The sequence below is a fragment of the Amblyomma maculatum genome, chromosome 8 (assembly GCF_055883805.1).
Source record: "Amblyomma maculatum isolate TAMU_Amacu chromosome 8, ASM5588380v1, whole genome shotgun sequence".
NCBI lineage: Eukaryota > Metazoa > Arthropoda > Arachnida > Ixodida > Ixodidae > Amblyomma > Amblyomma maculatum.
The window spans coordinates 84,201,279-84,218,212 of NC_139351.1; the positions used below are offsets into that span (position 1 = coordinate 84,201,279).

Here is a 16,934-nt window from a genome sequence, read left to right on the forward strand (position 1 = left end):
ATCCTATAATTCTTCCATTTGCAGCTGTATTATCTAATACATAATCATAAGCATTTATCAGTGAGATACCGCAGTATGTGAAATAGCGTCCGACATGGATGTAAGGAACCGTTTTTACCAAGGCCTAAGAACGCGCCGGTGTGGCCAAGGGAGCATGTCTCACTCGAGATCAAAGGGTCCCATTTGGTTTGATCTCCACCTCATCCTGTTATCTCAAAGGCGCGATCAAAGTCTCGAGCCCTTGCCAATCCTGTGTCATGTTTGACGTAATACATACTAATGATTTGTCGGTAACCACCTTTGTCATCTAACCAGTATTTCTCAAGGATGTTTATGATATTCCGTCCACTCCGCTCACATCGCCAGATTTCTGCTTCAAGCTGCCCTGCAAGGCGTTCTGAATAAAATACAGCATTCTCTCACTTTGGCTTTCTGTCACTACTTTGTACACAACTTTGGGGATAATATGCTGAAGATTGGCTAACGACTAGGTTTTAGTGCCATTAACATTCGGTAAGCACAAGCACTTTTGTGAAAATACCTGGAAAATGTGAAAATGTAGGACATTTGCCTAAACAACTATTATATAACTAAAACACTGTTTTTACACTAATTCTGGAAACCGCAATTGCCGAATTATAAAATGCAAAAGGCATTAATGTTCATGTGACCGAACGAAATGCCACAATAAAGCAAAGGTATAGACATATGGTGACCAACTTAATAATTTTGATGTACACGTCTGCTATTTGATTGTTATACGTATGCTTGAACGCCTCCGTTCTCACGCTTGCATAAAAGTGCTCTAAAAGACTCCATTCCTCTCATTATATCATCCTTGTCTCAGCAACAGCTATCAGCTGTTGCGACGGACGCTTAAGACGGCTTCGGTGTGAGGTTTATTTGGGTGAAGAGGGAAGTGTCCAGGTCCATCATATGCGGGGCAGAGCTCTTCAGGTTGGGCAGGGGAGCGTCGAGGTCCGTAGTAATACCGACGGTCAGCGTTGTAATAAGAACGAGAAGTGGGAAAAGTACGGCTGCGGCAATAACGTGAAGGGTGGCCGGCGCGACAGCAAATAAAACAAATTGGCCTGTCCCTTGAGGTGCGCCAGTCTGCATGATTGCGACTAACGTACCGACGTGGGGAAGCTTGGCTAGTGGTTACGGCAGCCACTACAGGAACAAGATGCGGTGGTGATGAGGGCGGCATGGGGCTGGAGGAAAGACCGACGATGGCAAGTTCCCGGCGGACAGCAGCCTGTATCACGGCCTCTGTGTCGGGCAGTGGAGATGAGAGTGGCGCAGGAGATGAGGCCTCGAGTTCTCGCCTGACGATCCGAGTCATGGTTGTGGAATTAAAAGGTTTCTGAAGAGGGTCCAGTTAATCGCAGCATGGTTTAGCTGCCGTGTTCGGAAGACGCTCAAAGCGATGTACCAGACGTCGTTGATTAGCCTTCTCGAATCTTAGGCAGACTTTAAGCAGCGAGTAGACGGTAGAGACGGTAGAGCAGCCCATGCAGAAGAGGATATTGAACGCGTCATCTTCGACGCCCTCGAGGATGTGCCCTACCTTTGCACTTTCCAAAATGGAGCTGTTCGCCTTGCGACACAACGCGAGCACGTCTATGCAAGGTAGGACTCCGTGAGGGATTGGGCGCGAGACGAAAGTTCAATTTTGGCTGCGAGAGCCCGTCCAATTGTCTTCCCGAACAAGTCGTGAAGCTTTTCCTTGTAACTTTCCCAGGTCACCAGCTCATGCTGGTGATTAGAAAATGAGATTCTCCAGCATGATGGTCGTGTCCCAGTAGTTGTTCCTGCTGCAGCGCTCGTATTCATTCAGCCGATCGTCAACATCTGTCTTGTCGTCGCCAATAAAGATGGGAGGGTGGAGGATTTTCGCGAGGGTGAGTGGCTGAGCAGATATTGCTGCGGTGGTAGGAGCTGCCTCAGAGGTCATAGTGTGCGTAGTTGATGTTGTGGTCCCAGGTAGGTGGCGGTCACTACGTAAATCCAGCTTTTGGCTGCCTAAATGGACTTATCTGTGCACATGGGGATTTTAATCACCTCCACCAAGATGATACGTGGCAAGGTTAGTCCAAGAAGGTTAGTCCAAGATGACACAGCACACAAAAACACAGCCGTGTCAACCTTTTTTTAGCAGCAACCGATGCTATCACTTCGTCTTCTGTCTGTGTTCGTAATCTTTGTCTTCTGCCATCTGAGATCGCATATATGTAAAAATATAAAGAACTACGTCCTCCAAGCGTCCTAAATCCAGGCATCGTATACGCAAAAATGCACAGGGAATAAAATTCTTTGTAATTTCCCAGTCGACTTATTGTTTAAGTGTTTTTTTGTTGAAACTTGAGTCATCCTTTTTTTAAACGTTTGAGCAATTAATGGCGAATTGTTGTAGAAAGCACCTAATTATAATACCATGCAGAACACTGAATGAATTTTGAAGTAATAATGGAGTACACTTCACCTGGGGATTTCGGTGCAGTATTGAACGAATTTAAGAAAACGAATTGCTTACCTCGCTGTCGGCAAACGGGGCTACTGCAAACATGATAGCGTTCTGAAAAAGGAGATGAACGTATCATTAGGCACCTAATTACAGGCTACTACAATTACTTAAAATTTTAAAGAGCATCGTTCTAGCGCATTTCAAAACAGTCGTTAAGCTAAAATATTTTTCACAAACATTTATTCCGTGCACTTTTTCGCGCATGCCTTCCAAGAAGTGGTTGTGTTCACGAGAGGTTCCGTTCAAACGATGTGCAATAACTCGCCGTCCCTCAATGTTGCTGCAGATTGCCGTAATTGATTACATAGGATGGAATTACAAGTTTTGCAGTCTAAAAGAAGAACAAGAATATTATCTCCAATATTCACAATATTTCAAACCTGATGTAACAAGTCTGCGTTGAACCACAAGAAAGCCATACCGGTTGTATATACTGTACATCTTCCACCAGCTAGTTATAAATCACGACAGAAGAATTGATTTAAACACTAAGAAACGTTCCCCCACATTCATGCAAGTAAACGTAGAGTATAGTAGGTGAATTTTCCATGACTTCGCGAGCTGCTGTGTTTGCCACGTGGCTCATTCGGCGATACAGAGACCCCATAGTGGACCCTAGATATGTCTGCCAAAATAGCCGCAAACCTTCGAAATTTTTAAACCCGAAAGTTTTCAATAGGTAATCTTTGCATGTCTGAAACACTGCAAAAAATCTTTTTGTGAAAAGTAAGTTGGTTCTGCAAATCTACATACGTTATTTGTCCAGAAGGGCAGGAGTGCAGAGATCACTGACACAGGCATGCCACTAAATATTCTTATATATATTATAGATCAATTGAATAAAGGAAGTAATGAATAAATGAATATATATATATATATATATATATATATATATATATATATATATATATATATATATATATATATATATTGTTAAGAACATAGCGCGAATGCGCCTGCCAACGCCAGTGCCCCCTGCTTCTTCATCTCCCGTAGCACTATATATATACGCTTGCTTTCTTCATTTAACAAAATGGTCTATAATAAATTTCAGAATAATTAGATGCCTGAAAGTGCTAGTTATCTCCACACTTTCGCCCTTTTGGCCAATGATGTCGAATTGGAGGCGGTCCTTTTAGTACTTCCGCTTCGAAGAATTTTCAAACCACAGTTGGAGTCTGTGATATTTCATTTCAAATTGTTAGCTCAATCGGCGTTACTGTGCATACAGCAGCATCTTTTTGTTGTGGAATAAAATTTCAAATTTCACACCGTTGACGATTGGCACAAAGTTCTTGCTAGAATGAGGCAGCGCGTTGTCTTGTTGTTTTGAATTATGGGTGTGAAATTAAAGACGAAATCCCTTCGCATCAGCTACTTCACACTAAGGATAATTTTGTCGTCTACCGCCATCATTTTCCCTGTGTGAGTACGCAAAAATTGAGAAATTGCGGCGGAGAGAACCTCTAAAACGTGTGCACTAGAAGAACTTTGACAACGTGAGCAGTTGAGAAACACCTCCATGTTTAGAATATAAAAATTCACGCTTTCTGAAGAAGCCGAGGAGTTCTTTGCAATTTTATTTAATAAGGACACGAACAATTGAAATGGAACCTGTCTCCCTGGCACGTTTCGTAAATGCAGACGGCGATATAGGTGTATTTCAACCAATAATTGCAAGAAAATGGTACACCTCAATATCCGGTGATTTTCGACAACTTTTTTTTTATGTCATCGGTTTTCAAACAGAATAACACTCAGCATGCTTACCATAATGCCATGGGGGTCCCCATGAATCCACTGAACACAGCCACAGGAATATGGACAAAAGAGTTATGAAATTCATAGCCATATATATTTCCTAAACAAAGACTGGAGAATTCTTTCTGCAAGTGCAAACAATAGGTTGTTTAGATCCTGTATTTTTACACATTCCCACTATCTTGCATAAAACTGGTTGATGAGCCTCTAACGCTACCGAATTAAAACACAATGTGTAAAATTTAAATATATGCAAAATATAGGGACTTTTTAGCTTTATCCACTACCATTCTAGATCGGCGGATATGTCTAGAAGCGGGTACGCAGCGGTAGGGTATTGAAACAAATAGATGAAGTCAGTATCTGTCTCCGTTTAATTTTGCCTTTCCGCTTAACGTCAGGGTTGAGATTCATAGTCCTGTTATAGCCAATCTTCATAATCTGGCGTCATTTAGAGTTGACCTCACGTGCCAGCCACACTCTGCTTTTCACAACAAATCATATTCAAACTTCTTAACCAAGGAGTGTTCATATGCACGTATTTATATTTTTTCCTAATGACTTCGCTGTGAAGATAATTTGGCAGCTGCTGAGATCTAACATCTACATTAAGTCGCCTGTTTTGCAAAATTATCAGTTTACTACATCTGAGTGTTTATGAATAATTTTAATTTGCCAATACCATGATACCTTTCAACCGAATTTGATGCCTTGAATAAAAAGGACACCTCGAATGATTGAAAGATGTGGCTTTGAATGCGTAAAATCTCGACGTACTTAAAACATTTAAACCATGCAAATGTTGTTTGGGTGCCATTCAGTGTTATTCCCCGACCCGTGCAGCACAAGAAATGTTCAAATTGATTAACGCACAATAATTATACATTCTGACTTTTAGCTTTAAAAGCAGGACGTTTGAAATATCGGCCGTAAGAACACCAGAATTACAAGTAAAAATAAATATTTTCGAAGCTAAGCGCTTTGGAGAGAGCCGAAGCAATATGAGCGACTGATTAGTTGGTGTATTTTTATGCTTTTCAATAAACAGATCTTCGTTTAAAGGGGCTTCTTGTAGTCTATTTACTTCAAAAGCTACCACATTTGACAGTTACACAACCTCAACATGATATTCTTCACTAGTTGGAAACTTGTCTGACGGCGAAAGATTAGCGGGACAAATTACCGGCCAAGTGGGGTTTTCTACTTGATAATTATTGCGATTATTGTTGAATACTCGTGAAATGTTCTTAAGATGTATAAGAAATCTCCAGAAATAATCCCTCTTAAAATAATGAGAAACACTGTCTGGTTAAAAAAATCCACGCGCCTGCCACCTTCGTAAAAGTGATGAGATGAACGTGAATGCGAAGAAGATCCCTGATTGAACCTTAGGTTAAGCACATTGGTTTCAGGAAATAACTACCCTAGGCTTCGAGGCAATAATTGAACTCTTTTTTTCTTCTGGGAGCATCCGATCCAATTTCTTTTCAATTTCGGATCAGGGAGCATAACTTGGTTTCTAATAGATTCCAGACAGAAATGTCGCTAACCAAATCCTTTTAACCTACGCTTAACTAAACGTTTAGGTTCTTCATCAAGTATTTTTTTTTTTAAATGTTGTTCTCGGCGTCAGAGGATAGGCCTATCCTCTGAAACCAAATGCAGTACAAAAACGACAGAATCACCACTGGGAAAGGCATTCTCAGACCCTCACTTTCCCATACACAACTGTCTGTGAAAAAAAACAGAGGTGCACCACATATAAATCGCCGGGATATTGTTCTGTCCAGCGGAATGGATGCAGCGCTCATACTTGGAGGCAGCAGCTGCGTTCTGGAGCCTTCAACGGCTGCAAGTATATGGTCATGTCGCAGCCAACGGAGAGGGTTAACGTGATCTGCTTTTTTATCCGGTGTTCGTGTTCACGTACAACATCAGGTTTAAAAGGAATAGAAATACTCAGTTCTCTTCATTTGCAGCAGACCACTGGTGAATATATGTTTCGCCAATTTGATGTTGATGATGCCGTTTATTTTTTTTCTTCAAAACGTGAAGTTAGCCATTTTGTTATACGAAGATGTATTCGAAGATTAAGCTTGACATGAGTACAAATTGCGAAGCATGAACGTGACTTACAATACTAAATCATTATACCAATGAAGGACACTGTCGGAAGAAGAGATGCGGGGCATAATGCAAGCCCAAGTGGCAAATTAAACTGACAACGACAGCGGTTACGTAACCATAAAACACTTTTGGACTTCCGTTTCCACGAGCTGGCAAACATAATTTCTAATATCTTTAACAGCAAACACAACAAGTGCCAAGGTAATCAAATCCAGATATTTTTGTTGCCCAAGCAAAAAGACACATAGACCGGTAAAAGACCATGTAAAAAAATGCAGCATTCACAAAGCTCATCCCTAATATATTGGCAAAGAACACTTGCCTTTGAGGAAATTGAAAACACGTCACCCTATTGATACAGGAAAAGAGCATAAAACTCTTCATATCAAACAAACTATTCTCATATTTCTCGCAATATCTTCAACACACTTCATTTCGGCGACATTTTTGAAAAAGTTCGTTACTCACACGTAGTGAGGAGCATGCACTTAGTTTAGTGATCACATATATTTGATGCTTTTATCTATTCATATCAAAAGATACCATGAAGGTTTGAACGCGAGGTTATAATAAAAAAGGGAGAGTAGAAAAAGGCAAATCTGAGAAATTAGTGGTAAAAATAAATCATGGTAAAATGCATTGAAAATGCGGCAGATCTTGAACATGCAGAAATAAACATGGCGATAAAGAGTAACATAGTAAGCACATGAAAGTTTAAAACCATACAATGAGCACAGAACTAAAACAGAAACAACATGCCATTTTATTAAATAAAATGCTTTAAAAATATTGTAAAAGTTATTTCACTTTTAATTGCCCAAAACCGACGCTACCAGACATAATTGCTCTCAGTACAAAAGTGTTCTAAAAAGTTGAAGCTTTCCATGTGATTCATTTGATCTTGAAAGTGTCGCTGCTGCTTGGAAAAACTGCTGAATATTAGTGAAAACATTCGTCAAAAGCATCCTATGGTTGTGAATCGAAACCGTTTTCAAGAGAGCACGTTTTTAACGATGGGAATATTCACCCTATCCAATGCGAGCTGTTATCGGCATAATTGAAGTGACACTTGAGTAATATAAAAAATTAGGAGGAAGCTTGAGAGTCGCCTTATGAGCAGATGCGGTAGTGTGCGCTTTCATTGGCTCTCCTGTTGATACTATGATCCTACCTTGATCGCACCCATTTCGTCGCGAGCTACACTACGCCAACCACATCGCCTCTTCGCCGTGATCGCACTTTCGTTGTGGCCGCATCTTGGCCGTAATCGAAGACCTTGAAGCAGAAGAAGAAGAAAAAGAAGAAGAAGATGAAGAAAAAGAAGTAGAAAAAGAAGAGGAAGGAGAAGGAGAGAAAGAACAAGAAGAAGGAAAAGAAGAAAAGAAGGAGAAAATGAACAAGAAGGAAGAGGAAGAAGAAGAAAAAGAGGAAGAAGACAGATAACTCAGTACTTAGTAGAGACGACAGAAGGTTCGGTCCAACGTTGTGACGGTGGTGTGCCCAGGTGTTCGACGTAGAAATGATGTTATACCAGTATAATTTCGCAATGCCTGCATGACTGCCAAGGTTTCTACTGAATCAAATGCTTTTTCCGTAATCAATGAATGCTAAGTATAAGGGCCGCTTATATTCCGAGCATTTTTCTATCATATAATTGATAGTGCGAATATCATCGGTAGTAGAGTACCCATTCCGAGTACCTTCTTGAGGCTTTAGTTGATTGTAGTCTAATTTTGCCCGGATTCGGTTAAAAATTACCTTAGTGAATACCATGTTAATAACGGATAGTAACCTGATTAGTCTATTTTCTTAATTCATTGCGCCAGCCACCTTTCTTATGATAAGGTCATGTAAGCGTTCTTCCATCATTGCAGTACGGTCCCTGTCATTGCGTATACGGAGTGGCAAATTTCTCTAGCCCGATGTCACCCCCGTCCATTTAATAATCGGTAGTTACCGGATGCTCCCCAGCTGCGTTTACCCATTTCATAGCTCCTAACTTTTTCTTGTCCCCGCCCTTCGTTACTGGCGACGTCTCATTGATTTTAACTACTGTCAATCTCATTATTGTCCTGATCCCTTTAGCTTCTGTATAGGTCATTATAGATCTCTTCGGCGACTTTGACTATCGTTTCCATAATGGTGATGACATTGCCCGGCTTATTCCTTAGTGCATATACCTGATTTTTCCCTGCGCCCAATTTACTTTTCACCGCTTTAAGGCTGCCACTGTTCGTTAGAGCATGCTCGATGTTTACCGGGCTACACTTCCTTATATCGGATAATTTGTACCTATAGCTCTACCAGTTCAATGCTGTCTGTAGCGTTAGAGGCTTTCATACTTTGGCTGCGAAGTACGGTGTGTTTTTGTTTTTTTATTTTGGCAAATTTATTTTCTGTCAGGCTCAAAATGCTGAAAACGAGTAATTCGTATTTCGTGGACTGTACCCTTTATAAACAGAGCACCACCATGCAATAAAATATTGCATACAAGTAAAGCACTCAAGATGAAAATAATACAGCGCTTTCTCCACGTGAGTTGAAATTATGCTACACTAGATCAGCTTAAATTTCATCTTTATATGCAAGTCGCCAGGTACCTTGCGTGTTCTTGCCGTAGGCTAATATTTCTTATTACAGAAAGGGCAGCTGATTGGGCAAGTTGGTTATTTATGATGAAGACTAGCTCTCAAGGAGGAAAAGTTTCAAGCACTTAATGCGCTTGTATAGTCTCCTACTTCTTTTCGTTGTCTTTCGAGCGCTACAGTCATCATGATTAGGCCAGCTCCGCGTTTTGCTTCTCAGTGATTTTACCGTTTATAATTATAGATTCGCTATTATTGAAACACCCGCAGCGCAACAGGCTACTATTATTGCAGAATACAGCTCATAACTAACAATTAGTAGGAAATTCCTATAGAAGATAAGTGCTCCCAGGTAAAATTTGCTTTCGCGCGTGTCCTATCCTATGCTTCCAACATCCTTAACTACACTTTCAATATCTCTAGCCTCCTCTTCTTCACCAATATGTTCGCTTCAGCTTTTTCATTGTTTCTGTGCTGTAGTGAGGTTCGAGAGATCAATTGTTCTAGACACATGATGAGACAACTGTATACCTAACCGGAACTACCCGTTATCTCTCAGGTTAACTTGGTGGCCGACGGCTGAAGGCCAAGCTTTGTTCTCTTTAACTTGTAATCTCGACCGCCACAGGGCGGCTGCAATTGTACAGTTCACCTTTAAAGAATAGCCACTGGTTCTTCTGCTGGGGCCGAGGTACGGATGTATTTTCTTTATACACTTATTAAAAAAATGGCAACGGCTTTACCACAGCATACGTTGTAGCAGCGTCTTCCAGGTCTTCGTCGCTGGACAGCTTTTGCTGCCCTGAACCTCGAACACTAAGGCTATAAGCAATGATAAATGCTGTTCTTGTTTTTTCTTTTCCTACTTCGTAACAACGACATTGAATGCGCGACCGAAAATTAAAATGCTTTTGCTGTTCGATTTAGCACCTAAAGCACTGAAAGCGGTATTAAATAAAATATTCTTCTTTAGGACAGTGCTACATGACAGCTCAGAAAAGCTATGATACATCCTGGATAATTCCCACTGATACACAATTATTCAAGCAAGCAATTTTTTTCTTTTTCTTTTTTTAAATAGGCCGTCAGTTGTGTAACAAACACGGGTTCGTCGTTTTGCTTAGAAATATTTCCTCGCAAAGGTCATTCAAAAAGTTACTAACTTTTAATCTCGATGGGCTAACAAGCAAATACTGCCTGCTTTGAAGCTTCCATCGCTTTTTACTGTCACTTTGTCTCTTTCTTTGTTGTTGGTTTGTATTGTTTTCTTTTTATTCACTTGTTGTCATAGGCAAGCAAAAATGCATTAATTGAATTCACTGTTTGATGTGCGTGTACCGAGGAAAATATTTTAAATTTATTCCACATCCCTGCCCTGTTTCTGACTATTGTTACACTCAGCATATATTTCGCTCACCAACACTGATTTTTCCTGAGTCGTCAATTTATTACCTAACTTTTAATCTCGCCTTAGACGGCATCTAAGCCGCATGACACAATTTCCTTACACTCCTTCAGTGTCAGATATTTTCACTAAGAATAACACATGCGTGCAACTGCTTAACTATAAATCAGAAATATGATTTCCTTCAGTTCATGTCAACAATGCGCTGTAATGATTGCTATTGTATTCAATACGGTTATTAATCTTCATGGCTCTTTGTTGAACGAAAGGTTGGCATCACCAAAATACGGATAAAGTTAGAAAGTCACACTTCAGAGCATATAACTGAATACCACTGAAATCCGCCGAATACAAACTCCAAGAGCGTAGCGATCACACTGCGACAATTCCAATGGCGCATGTAACCGTCCAGGCGGTGAGAATGGTTATCGATGACAAATTACGGGGTGGGCGAACAAATTTGCAAGTCAAGGAGGAGTTGCCCGTAGTCAAATTCACACGAAGTAATACTAATAGGTGATAATACGAGAAATTAAATATACAAATCTTCACTGTGTTTATCATACCCAAATTAGAGATTAATTGTGGTCAAATTCTGTATAGGCAAGCTTTTGGGAGTGGCCAATAGAAACTTGGATGTCACCATTGCGTTAGCTATACTCGAATTATATCGCTGAAAAAACTTGGCGAAATTAACTTCCTGGGATGCAAAGGAAACGTTTTTTTTTCCCAGGCCGGTGCAGACACTTTTTCCAGGAGTAAGAGCCCCAGGCGGAACAAAACATGGCTCATTAGCTTGAACGAGCAAACGCGGCGCGAGTTACAGGTGAGACAGACTGTGTCAGCTTGGCCAACAGCTTGACAGTGTGTACCAAATTACAGCAAATATTGGCTTCCTGCCGACATACAGATTTACCAGAGCGACATCGAAAAGCACACTATTTTGAGGAATCAGAGGCTACCTTCTTTCTATTATTTGGAAATAAACGAGTAAGTTTCACACTGAGCAGCATTTAAGCGACTTTCTCGCGGTTTTCTAGAATATGTAATTTTTTACGCGCAGTTTACGGTACGCATCACAGAATGCTTGATTTTTATTAGTGATGCAGTAGGACGGTAGCCTCTACTAGATACTGGTTCTTCCTACGCTACTCGTGACCGTTTGAATGCCTGTACTTGTAAACCAATCACTTACTGTGCATAAAAGGGGTGCACAGAGGACGAACAACTGCGTATAATTTTCGATAGAACGCCTAGCTGGCGCACTTGTTGAGTTTTCTAGAGCTGGCTTCAGAAATCTGCGTTTTGTTAGAGTAAAAGGTAAGTAAATCATTTTTACTTAGTATTAGAGACGTTTGCTTGCAATGAGTGCGCTACATTAAGCGGAAATAAGCAAATGGTTTCACCAAGAGTACGCTTTAGCATTTCGCGTTGCGTTGTTAACATTGCTGCGGATGTATAAATATTTTCCCACGAAAATTTAACCATGGTTTTAAACACACAAAAAAAAAAACACTTTTTACGCGAAAGGAATAAAAAAAAAACTTTAACACAATACTCCCGGACAAGTTTTTGTGGCTATGCAGCCAAAGCTACAGAGCCAAAACGCATCAGCTCACTGCGCAGCAGAATGTAGTCCCTTGGTAAAATTATATAGCTACACAAATGCCTATGTTGTTATTACATTAAGGTTGTACTATATAGGGCAGTACAACGTTAGTGTAGTGCATTTTAAAATCATTACACGACACTGTGGAAACGGGGCGGCTGCGCCATCTGCCGGGAATCTCCTGAAGCGTACGTTGGCTGCTCCTGCTGCTGCGTCTACCCGCCGGTTTTTGTGTGCTCGCGTGATTCGCTTGTTTCGGAAACATACGTTGCACGTGATATTCATTAACCACGAATATGCGTTCACTTAGACCTTAAGCAGTCTAAAGAAAGACATTTATGCGTCGTTGCCTGCTCGGAAGCCGTTATTTAAAAAAAGAAGGAACTGAAACCGAAACCTTGCCTGAGGCCAGATATGCCAGAACTACATGTGGTAATAACACCATGATGAAAGCTCCACCCCGTAGCCTTGGCTTCATAGCCAGAAAACTGGTCCGCGAGTATAGCCTATAGTTAGACAGCCTTTTTTTTTACCTTTCATTTATTATTATTTAATTTCAATTGCCAACCATTTTATGCACTGCCCGCAGACACCAAGTGCGATACCAAATTTTTCCAGCACCTTCAGAAACCTTTCTAATTTTCTTCTGCACGAAATACATCAAGTAGTCTTGTTTCTTTCCGGTTCTGAGGAAATCCCAGTGGGCCCACAGTGAGCCCACAGCGTGCACGTCTAGTGGGTTTTCCAATTTCTTGCGACGAAACCCGGAGGGCCAGACACTTACGACAGGAGCAAAGCCCTGTCGTATTTTCGTGGCCACGATGTCAGTGCACGTTAAAGAACCCCAGGTGGTCGAAGTTTCCGGAGTCCCCCACTAGGGCGTCTCTCATAGCCTGAGTCGCTTTGGGACTTTAAACCCCACAAACCAAACCAAACCAAACAAAACACTAAAACTGCAGCCAACCTTGATAACCCATTGCACGTTTAAAAGAGGCCTAATAGCGTGGCGCAAGCGTACGGTCACGTGGCATTACTATTTCATACTTCGTAGGCTTTTTTCGAACGCTCAAAGAAAAGACCAAGTGAGATATATTGGGCAGAAAAATTTATTTAGAGAATTCTGATGTCTCTGAAACTTAGTTTATTCCAGTTGGTGTCGGAAGGCCAACACCTAAAAAGTTAAACATTGTGAATAAAATAATCTAGGGGAAAAAAGAACGGCTTAACTACATTTTAGTTGGGGACAACATTATGCATCCGGTTTGATTTGGTGTCCGTACTTCGTTTCATTTTAAAATCTTAGCTCGAGGTATGTGGGACCACTTGTATAAACATGCGCTTGAATAACCTTCCTATATATGACGCCAAACACGCGAATATCTCCATACCTCATCAAGAACAATGAAATCCTTATTATCACGTGTCATCAGGCGTTTTTTTTTTTTTTAGGCAAAGTGCAGTTACGCCTGCCTTCTCGACGCGCCACCTGGAATGCGCCTCTAAAATAAAGAGGCTAGACCAGCCTCCAAATCCACAGAGCTTAGTGTTATCAAGGGTTTCATGAATGTAGGTTCAAAAGCACTCTACCAAGTTGCTCAATTGGCGACGGGTAACCGCAGAACTGGCACTGTAAAGTTATCATTTGCGCTGAGCAAATTTTGTAACGACGCTGCAATATTTTAGCGACAACTCCACGTATACTAATGTTGCGAATTCTGTCTTCGGTCGTCGCACAGCAGATTTCCCTTGCTGGTGTTACGCTTGCTGAACCCTCTCAATGCTGAACCCTCTCAATGCTATTGGCAAAACTAGCCGTATTTGGCAGATATTGGCTAATTTGTTGTCTGTTCTAACGTGTAACGTCATAAACCGACGCTGTATATAAAAGGTGTTATGAAGAAGGGCTCCTGATTATTTACACCACCTGGAGTTAGCTTACACGCAGCGACATCTTACAGTAGGCGGTCACACTGCGCTACAACACCATCGAAAAGAAGCCGCCATAGCCGGTATCAAACCTGGCTCTGCATTCAACCGCCTTTAGCGCTGGTTCACTTCTACCATTAACAGAATACAATTTTTTATTGTTACTCTTGAAAGAACAAAGCAGCTAAACACGTTGAGAAAACGCGTTTTCAACTGTATAATAATCGTATAAAATTATGCATATTTTTTAACTCTTATAGTATAGGAATATTAAGCCAGCTCAATATACCTTTCGCTAGGTTCAACAGATGAGCTAACATAAAATGAGACTGATCTTCTGTACAAAGATAATATTTTTTAGCATGATCGCTCCCATATAAAGAAGTTAGAGAAACGCAGTACGGCATGCCTTAAAAAGCGCACTATTTATCTTTGAGAAATATTTTTGGTGAAAAAAACCTGAAACATTGCTTCACAATATTTGCACTAGCGCCAACAATCTAATTTGTTTGTAAAGCAGTGGAACTTTAGCTGTTTCATCGTTTGTTCTGTGCAAGCATAACTGCGTTTTCATCAACTCGACAATCATCGAAACGCATTTCAGGATTTCAGGATTATCCACATTAAATTCTAAATATCATCGAGGACCCAGTTGTTCTATAAATGATTCTATGAGGTAATGTTTATAAAGTTCTAGTATTTACGCTATAACAAGCGTATATGGGCACATTTTTAATAGTTGAAGGTTAGGTTACCAGAACGCCAAAGAAAGTGATTTTAGTAAAACATTAGAGCAAGATAGACCTGGAATTTCCCAGGAATTCAGGAGCGACAGCACGACCCAGAGGGTAATCTGTGATGGGCGAAGAACAGAAATTTGCCCTTGATTGAGAAAGGTGAGTCGTGTTACTTCAGTCAAATAACAGATCTACTTACCCGGCAGTGTTCTCGGCTATCTAGAGAAAAACCTAACAGTCCTACAGGAGACAGCACTCATAGGCAGTAGAACGTGGCGCGGCTTTCAGAAAACATTTCTTTTTTTTTTTCTGCGTTCGCTTCTGCTCTGCTTCTTCTTGCTGAAGGCAAAAACGAGGCATTGTGATTTGTGGGCGAATCTATAGCTTTTGCCGTGAACACAATGCGGTCCTCGATCTCACGTTCAGGCAGTTGCTGAGTAAGAGCTCCTTTGACAATTTCCCTGGACAGCTGCGAACTTCCAAACTGCTTACACTGCACCCTTGAAAGCATTGCGAGGTTATAACGTGATTTTTTGTTTTCGAAAGGGGGGGGGGGGGGGGGAAGGAGGGAACGTGAAAACTCAGTTTGAAAATACGTTTGAAAATACGTTTGAAATAAACAAGAAATTTCGGCGTCAGACGCTGAATCATATCTCGCTCTATAGAAGAATTATACGGGTATCCTCCAAGAGACCGTTGAGCACTCACTGTGAGCAAAGTACTGCGCTATCAGTGCCATCCAAGAACAGTTCACCAAAAAAAATCGAATATATCAGGATATGCTTTTCTATTATTGAAACATCTGCGGTGCGACAGGTCACCTTTATTGAAGAATGCAACGCTCAACTAACACATTACAGTGAATGTTTAGAGGAGGAGGAGGAGGAAAAACATTATTTAGCCCTATATTACTTGGCGGTTTTTGGGACGTCTTCAGATATGTCTGCTTGTTGAATCCACAAGAGTCTTCTGCGTCGACTGCGTCCACTTTTGCACAATGCTCGGTTGCCCTCAGTCCAGGGCTTCGCTGGCTACTGCCACCCGTTGGGCTCGCTGTACCAGACCTTGCTGGTCTTCGCAGCGGTCGCTATGAAAGTAAGTGCTCCCCGTTATAAATTTCTTCCGCGTGTACTCTGCATTAAGCTGCCAGTTTCCCCCACTGGCACTGCCGACATCTCTAAGCTCCTCTTTCTTTTGCAGTGTGTCCGCTTTAGCTTCATAGTAGTAAATCTGCTGCTTCGTAATACTATATCTGCTGAATTGACGTTCACGAAATCAGAAGTTATCGACACATTATGCGATAACTGTTGAAATAACCGCAACTTTCTAACTATCAAGTTACCTTGGTGGCCGACCGCTGCAGGTCGTCCTTTGTTCTTTTCGACTTCTAATCTCGACTTCCACAGGGCTGCCGCAAATGTACAATGCACTTTTCGTTCGAACAATATGCTCTGGTTCTTCCGCCAGGACCAAGGCTAACACTAATGCTAGCACGCAATTTAAGCGCACATGAAATTGAGCTATAGGAATCGAAGTGGTCGGCGTAGAGAATTTACAGGTGCAAGGTGTAGTCTATCAGGTGAAGAATAATCAAAAATTATAGTTTAACCAGTCAATAGCTACATTATCTTACACGACCATTATTGTAACTAACATAAACATTCTGAATACCAGGGTGTAGAACCAGAACCGAACCGAAACCCGAAACCGAACTCGAATTTTCGCTGGGTACTGGAACCAAACCCAACATGAATGTTTATGACGTTTTGTAATTGATTAAGCACTACTACAGGCGGCAACATAATCTCCCCTCTAAGAGCTTACAAGCTGAGGATGAGCTTGAAGCGCTTTATATGGAAAGAGAAGAAGACGGCTTGCAAGGACTTGGAGACAGAGGCAGTTCTCTCAAAATTGAAAACAAAAAATACAGAACCTGTTCTATGGATTTCAACATGTGCCCAGAATAAGCAAAAGACTCAAGTGTTTTGAAATTTTGGGGGGAGAAGTTGCGGCTTCCAGAACTTTATTCAGTAGCTACAATACTTAGCTCTTGCTGCGACATCTACACAAGTAAGCGTCGAGAGAGAGTCTTCTGGAATAAAGTATGTCCTCTCTTGTCAGCGAATCCGAATGACGTCAGCAACCCTCGACATTGTCCTCTTCCTTCGGTCTTTCAATGCTGGCCAATACAAATGTCAGCATTTACTCAGCTCATAATGAAATACATTATGATATATATATATATATATATATATAT

At 41.1% G+C, this 16,934-nt stretch overlaps 1 long non-coding RNA gene across 1 annotated transcript; it reads right to left on the reverse strand.

Annotated features, from left to right (window-relative positions):
• Positions 1-2,530: 2,530 nt before the first annotated feature.
• LOC146181672 (uncharacterized) lies at positions 2,531-15,011 on the reverse strand. Its single transcript, XR_014700268.1, has 3 exons — positions 14,877-15,011; positions 4,298-4,413; positions 2,531-2,578 (listed from the first exon to the last, which is right to left on the reverse strand). It is a non-coding gene; the product is annotated as an uncharacterized LOC146181672 (long non-coding RNA).
• Between the last annotated feature and the right edge of the window lie 1,923 nt (positions 15,012-16,934).